Below are 8,084 nucleotides of genomic sequence, written 5' to 3' on the forward strand. Positions count from 1 at the left end.
CAGAGGTATAGCACTTAGCTGTCCCAGGCTCTCAGTGGGCTTTCATCAGGAGCCATACAGCAGGTCTTAGATGCTGGCTCCTGACTCCTGGGTATGCCCGGTCCTAGGTGAAGCCCAGAGTCTGTGAATCAGAGGACAGTGATAGCTGGAGATGCTGGGGTTATAGGTGCCTCACCGGGCTCTTGGGACACCTAGGAAAGTGTCACAGACCCCCCACCCCCCCAGTGCTATCTTAACATCCGTCAGGACTCACACAGACTTTCAGCCTCTACCAGATCAGTCCTCAATGCTGTGGTCCACTGGGAGCACTGACCAGGAGGAGGAAGGTATCATTAGACTGGGAGTTCCGGTGCCTGGCTGTGGGTTCAGGCTCAGGGCTTGTTGCCTCTCGCAAGGTACAAGCCACAGCTACCTCACAATGGAGGCTGCCCAGGATGCAGAGTGGTCACCTGAAGCAGCATCTCCAGCTGGAGGTAAACAATGGCCTGTGCCAGCTCAGATGCCAACCTCTCAGATCCTCTGCACGGGAAGACTGTGTGGACCACCACTTAGTTATGAAGGGAGTAAAAGTATACTTTTAAGAAGCCATCTGTGGGCTGGAGAGAGGACTTAGTTGGTAAAGCACTTGCCATGTAAGCGTGAGAACCCCAGTTCAAACCCCAGGACCTATGTGAAAAACCTGGGCGTGCTGGTGCAGGCTTGTGATCCCAGTGCTAAGGAGGTGAAGACTACAGCATTCTTGGGGCTCACTAGCCAGCCCAGTCTACACGGCAAACTTCAGGCCAATGAGAGCTTTGTTCTAAACAAACAAACAAACAAACAACAACATAAAAAGGTTGGCTGGACATAGTAGCACGTCTGTAACCCCAGCCCTCCATAGGCAGAGACAGACAGTTCTCTGACTTTGAGACCAGTCTAGTCTATATAGTGAGTCCCAGGCTAACCAGGAGACCCTGTCTTAACAGCGACAATTCCCACCACGATAGACTGAAATTCCTCTGGAACCACAGCCAAGATAAACTTTTTCATCCGTAGACTACTGTCAGTTACTTTTTGTGTAGATAAGGAGAAGGTAACCAATGGGACCACTCGGGGAGCTCCTGCCTTAGGGACCGTGAGCAGCAGCTTAAGCACAATGTGGGAGAGACTGTGTGAATTCTGGACATTTTTAAATACAATTATTTTTTCTTTTTATTCAAAGATTTATTTATTATTTTTTGGGGGGGATGCTACTGTGTGCTCAAGGTCAGGGGACAACTCGTGGGTGTCAGTTCTCTTATTTCAGCATGTGGATCTTGCAGTGCAAACTTAGGCTGTTCAGTCTCGACAGCAAGTGCCTTTACCTGGTGACCCATTTTGTCAGCCATCTTGTCAGCCTTTATCTATTTGTGTGTGTGTGTGTGTGTGTGTGTGTGTGTGTGTGTGTGAGAGAGAGAGAGAGAGAGAGAGAGAGAGAGAGAGAGAGAGAGAGATCACATTGTGCATCCTGAGATTGTATTATTTACTGAAGAAAAAAAAAACAACCTTTTTTTAGTTGTGGTGTGGCTCAGTCTTTAGCACACACCTTTAACCCCAAACAATGAAGGTAAAGTTAGTTTGTAGAAGGAAGCAGCCATGTTTGAAAGTGATGTCTAATTGAGTGGCAGACACAGTGATGAATCAGAGAAAGATTTAACAGATAGGATCTGTCCAACTCATGAGAACAGAGAGGAAAGAGTAACTATTTAAGGAGCAGGGCAGAGAAAGGAAAGAGAGAGAGAAGGGGGAAGGGAGAGAGGGGTGAGGAAGAGGGAGGGAGGGGGAGAGGGAGGAGAGGGAGGGAGGGGAGAGGGAGGAGAGAGACACAGACAGAGAGGGAGAGAGAGAGAGAGAGAAAGGGAGAGGGAGAGAGAGAGGGAAAGACACACACACACACATACACACACACACACACACACACACACACAGAGAGAGAGAGAGAGAGAGAGAGAGAGAGAGAGAGGCAGTTTTACCAGGACAGTTATAATGAGACAGGTAGATATATCGAGGCAGAGAGAGAACAAGCTAGACACAGGTGAAGACAGGGTGAGCCGGAGAACAAGAAAGAACTAGAAGATTAGAACAGATTGGTAGAGTTTGTTTGAGGCCAGGCAGAACAATTCAGAAGAAACCAAGAGAAGCTTGGAGCTTGTAGAGGATTTTGAGTCAGAACAGCTGAGTTGAACCTGCCTGCCAGAGTTCAGAATGAACCATAAAGATGGACCTATTTAGTAGTAAGTCTCAGAGGCTGAAAACATTCCAGGCCTAGATTATATGGCGGCTAGAAGCTTCCAGGAATAGGCCTAGGTTAGCAGTAAGCCTTGGAGACAACAAATACTCCAGGTGAATAAAATTAACATTTTACAAGTATGTGTGTGTATGTGGAGAAAACAAATACTTCAAGTGAATAAAAGTTACATTTTACCAGTGTGTGTGTATGTGTGTGTGTGTGTGTGTGTGTGTGTGTGTGTGTGTGTGTGTGTACAGAGGGAGAGGTCAGCCTTGGTTATTTTTCTTGGTTGCTCTGCATCTTACTTTTAGAGACTGGGTTTCTTGTCTCTATCTCTTCAGCTCAGCTGGCTAGCCAATGAACTCCAGGACTCCTCCTGTCTCTACCTCCTGGTGCTAGATTATAGGCATGCTACCATGCCTGGATATTTAAGTGCTGGGATCTGAACTCAGATCTTTATGATTGCCCAGAAGACACTTTACCAGCTGAGTCCTGTCCTCATTCTTTCTCCCTAGTAGCCTCCCTGGCTCAGAACCCTCTTTTTATACTAGGCTGGTCTCAAACTCACAAAATTCACCTGCATCTCCCTCCCTAGTGCTGAGATCACCCGGCTCGTGAGTTTGGAGTGTGAAAAGCCTGAGAATGTGCTGATGGACTTCACATGGTACAAAATAAAGGGGGTAGTCAAGGATCACCCCAGTATTTGGGGACCAAGGAAGAGGAAGACTGGGTGGGGCATGATCACAGTCTGGAAGCTGCCTTCCTTGAGCTGGTGCACTGTGCTTTAATTATGTGGTCTGCATGCTCTGCTTATGATGACGCCTCTGTCACTCTTGAGCTACATCCTCGCTATGACAACCCTGAGGAGCCACTTGTCCCATGCAACCTTTAATCCTGCCACAAAAAGTAACTGTGAGCCTCTTTTACTTAGTGGCAAAAGAAGTCTCCCTCTCTCTCTCCCTCCTTCCATCTCCCTTTCCCTCCCTCCCTCTTTCCTTCTCTCTCTCTCTCTCTCTCTCTCTCTCTCTCTCATACATCTCTCTCTTACTCCCCCCCCCCCCACCCCGCTGAAGAGTCACTGGCAGTTGATGGCTTTTGAGGGAGGAGGAGCCAGTTTTAAGGCTGTAACTTTAACAGGATGAACATGCTCTAGTGGACACAGCTCCACACCCAGGAGTGTATGGTCAGCTCAAATCAGACTCTGTGTAGTTTAAAAAGAAAAGAAGAAGGAGGAGGAGGAGGGGGGGGAGGAGGAGGAGGAGGAGGAGGAGGAAGAGGAGGAGGAGGAGGAAGAGGAGGAGGAGGAGGAAGAAGAAGAAGAAGAAGAAGAAGAAGAAGAAGAAGAAGAAGAAGAAGAAGAAGAAGAAGAAGAAGAAGAAGAAGAAGAAGAAAGAAGCAAGAAAAAACCTGGGAGGAAGTAGAGAGTGAGGGTGGATAGTTTTATGTCAACTTGAGACAGGCTAAAGTCATCTGAGAAGGGGAACCTTTGTTAAGAAAACACCTCCATAAGATTGGGTTGTAGGCATTTTCTTAATTAGGGATTGATGGGTTGAGCCCAGCTCATTGTGGGTGGTGCCATCCCTGAGCTGGTGGTTCTGGATTCTTCAAGAAAGCAGGCTGAGCAAGCTATGTGTAGCAAGCCAGTAAGCAGCATCCCTCCATGGTCTCTGCATCAGCTCCTGCCTCTACATTCTTGCCCTGTTGAGTTCTTGTTCTGGCTTTCTCTGATGATCCACTATGATGTGGAATGTAAGCCAAGTAAGCCCTTTCCTCTCCAACTTGCCTTTTGGTCATGATTTCGTTGCAGAAATAGAAACCCTGACTAGTCTTGGGGGAAGGGGAGAATATGATCAAAATACATTGAATGCATGTGTGAAGTTCTCAAGGAATTAATACAAAAATCATATTGGAAAAAAAAAGAATAGTCAGGCAGGGTTGTATGGAGGTTCTGCTGCTTCTGTTTTGAGGAACCGAAACACCTCCCACTTCTGCTGTGGCTGCCCACCAACGGTGGTAAATAAGGGTTCCTCTTTCCTGCGGTCCCCTGTGAAGGAGTCTGCACTTAAGCAGGGTATAAAAGGACACAATAAACATCCAGCTAAGAAGACAGGGGCAGAGTCACAGGTCACAAATTCCGTGCTCAGGTTACAGAAACACAAAATTCAGACGGGGAAGAAGCTGGTAGCAATCACACCACACACTCAACACTCCTCTCGGGAATGTCGGCGAGCTGGCAGGTGTCTCCCCAGACAGCCAACAATACCATGTGGCAATTCTGCTTTTGGAAAAGATGGTAGTAATAATATATAGGTTATTTACCATCACCACCTTGGGCCACTGTAACTCTCACAGTTCAGTGTGCATTCACAGGACTGTGTGGTCTTCAGGACTCGTCCAGAAACTTCTTTTAGAATGGATGGATGTGGCAACAGGGAGACAGAGGCCACCAGATCTCTGTGAATTTGAGACCAGCCTGGTCTGCACGGGGAGTTCCAGGTTAGCCAGTGTTATAAACCATGAGCCTTCATCCAAAAGAGAAAACAATTTTTTTTAAGGGCTAGTTAAATGGGTCAGTGGGTAAAAAAAAATATTTGCCATCAAGCCTGGTGACCTGAGTTCAATCCCTGGGACTCACACAGAAGGAGAAAACAGGTTCTTAAAGTTGTTCCATCCCATCTCCCCCCCTCTCCCTCCCCTCTCCCTCACCCTTATTCCTTCCCTTCTCCCTCTCCCTCGCCCTTCTTTCTTCCCTTCTCTCTCCCCCTCCTCTCCCCCTTCTCCCTCCCCCTTCTCCCTCCCCCTCTTCTTCCCCTCAATCGCACACACATCATTACAGAGTTGTATATGTACACAGAAACACAAACACAATAAATACATATGAAACAACATAATTTTCTGGAAATTTTTTTTCCATCTTTCCCTTTGACCTTCCTCTCTTACTTTGCTCAAAGGCCACTCAGGCCTTGGAGAGCAGCAGGGATCTGTGATGCTAAGTGTCTGGATTCTGCACCCTCTTGTCCCTATGTTGCTCTTCAGCAGACTAATATGTCTGAGCCTGTCTCCTGAGCTGAAAATGGTGATACGCATGGACCTCGGGAACCGTTCTCAATGCAGTCATAAAAGATGGAGGCTTTAAGTTGGCTCCCAGGTGAAAGGCACAGTCCATCATGGTGGGGACAGCTGGTGCCAGAACATGACTCACCCGGTCACATGACATCCACAGTCAGGAAGCAGAGAGAGACGAATGGCCACGCTTAGCTTGTCTCTTCATTTTTATTCAGTTCACAACCCAGCTCATTAGATGGTGCCGCCCATATTCAAGCTAAGCCTTTGCTTCTCAGCCAACCCTCCCCGGAAGCACAGCTCACCCATGGGTGTGTCTTCAAGCTGATTTTCTGTTCCTCCCGATTCAACAGAAAGCCCCAAAAAGTCAAAGAGAGGAGATGAGTTGGGCGTGATAGCAAATATTCGTAATCCCAGGAGGAGGGAGGCAGGAGGATCAGGCATTCAAGGACAGCCTCAGCTTCACAACAAAGAAGCCCTGCCTCAGAGGAGAAAGGGGAAGAGGAGGAGGGGGCGAGGGGGGACATGAATATGTCTGAATAAATAGACAGTAATAACGATTTACCACTCAGACATGCTGACCGGTAGTTCAGATGAAGCAGATAATTTCTGATGAGCTCGAGCTTGCGTCTGCCCCTTACAACAGTGGTTCTTACTTTATGCACTCAGAAGATCTCAGCAGTAAGGTCAGGGGCTAGAGAGGTGGCCCCATGGTTAATAGTGCTTGGAGTTCATGCACAACCACCTGTAACTCCAGCTCCCAGAGATCCGAGATTCTCTGTTGGCATTTGAGGGATCCATGCACATAACACACACAACACATACACACACACACACACACACACACATACACACATATACACACATACACACAGATGTACACATACATAGATACATACACATGCATACACATACATACACACATACACATATATACACATACATACACACATACACATATATACACAGATACACACGTACACATCCATGTACACACATACACACACACACACAAATAAAAAGCATCTTTTAAAAAAAACAAGATTAACAACAGGGGCTTGTCTGTGAAGGCCAAGTATGAACAAGGGGAGGACGGCCATGTTTCTGTGGCTCCTTTAAATCTGCTGGTGAAACAGTCAAGGATGGAAAAGTGGCCCATCTCTGGGAAGGCGACTGCTGATCGCTGCCCAGGCTTGGGGTGCCTTCTCCCAGCAGGGACTCTGAGGGGCTTGGGGATTCCATGCTGACAGCCGACCCTGCTTGACCCACTGTCTGAGTGGGAACTGAAAATACCTTATGGAAGTTGAGTGTGTAGAAATTAAGACACGGAAGAAGCAGGCCAGGCTGGGGAACTGGGACGATCCCAATGGTCCCCACACATGTTCCCTCTACATGTTCTGAGTATCACACAGATATGGAAGGGTGGGGGCACACAAGAGCCGGTTCAATCAGGCAGGTGTTACTTGCTGAGCTGACTTCTTTCCCAGTGGAACAATTAACTGTCAACTAAACAGAATCTAGAACCACCAAGGAGACCAGCCTGCGGGCAGCTGGGAAGAAGCTTCTAGACACGAGTAATTGAAGTGGGCACACCACACTCTAGTGCACCGGGGCCCTGGACTGAATGAAAAGAGAAAGAGGACTGAGAGCGTTGGTGATTCTGCTTCTTGCCCGTGTCTGTCATGTGACAGGCTGCCCCAGTGCCATCCTCCATCAGCATAGACCAGAGCCTCAAACTCTGAGCCAAGGCACAGCTTCGGATTGCCTCTGTCAGGGATTTGTCACAGTGCCTGAAAGAGAGTCTTTGTCCATTCATCACCAAAACCTATGGTGTATGAAACCGCACACCAAAGGGATGGAAACCACATGAGCATTCTGTCCCTCACTCTGTGGCTCATCCGCACTAGTTCACATTGGTCATCTTGGTCCCATCTTCTTAGTGCGACACACACACACACACACACACACACACACACACACACACACACACGGTGTTGGGGATGAGACCCAGGATCTCAGGTAGCCCAAGCATGTGGCATGTCACTGAGCTACATCCATGGCTCACGTGTACACCGTTCTTATGATCTGGCCAGCTTTATTGTGGACGATGTCCCAATAGCTTCCCACATGTGTCTAGAAACAGGCTGGTTGATCGCGGTGCGCCCTTCAGTCGGGATGAGTTGTTTCTGCTCCGTATGGTCCCCTGTTCTCCAGGATGTTGTGCCTATTCTGGGCCTGATGGCACACACTCCATTTCACTCGGTGTTCTCAGAGTCACAAAGCATAAAGGGGGCTGGAGAGATCCCCCAGTGGTTAAGAGTGCTTGCCGAGGACTGAGATATTTAACAACTGCCTGCAATTCCAGCTCCAGGGCATCCAACACCCTCTTCTGCTACACACACTTTAGAGAAAAACCGGCTCCATGGAGCAGAAAGAGAAGGCAGTCTCAGGGTGGAAGCCACGGTCGAATTTCCACTTATAACACCTTCACTGTTGGTCAAGGCAAGTTACAAGGTCAGGACTCAAGAGGTGACCAGTAGGACTCCGTTTGTTGCACAAAGCTGCAATGTTTTTACAACGCCTTTACCCAGACTATTATTATATAAGAACCCCATATTATGCTTGGTGCCCAATAGGTAACAGAGGATGTTCATTGCAAGAATTCAGAAGTAAAAACCCACTCAAATGATGTCTCTGTCTGGTGCCCCTGCTCATAGGCTTGTGTTCCCTGCTGGATTTCTGAGTTGGGGCTAAAACTTAGTGATTTAGAAAG

The sequence above is a fragment of the Micromys minutus genome (genome assembly GCF_963924665.1).
Source record: "Micromys minutus genome assembly, chromosome: 10".
In the NCBI taxonomy this organism is placed as follows: Eukaryota; Metazoa; Chordata; class Mammalia; order Rodentia; family Muridae; genus Micromys; species Micromys minutus.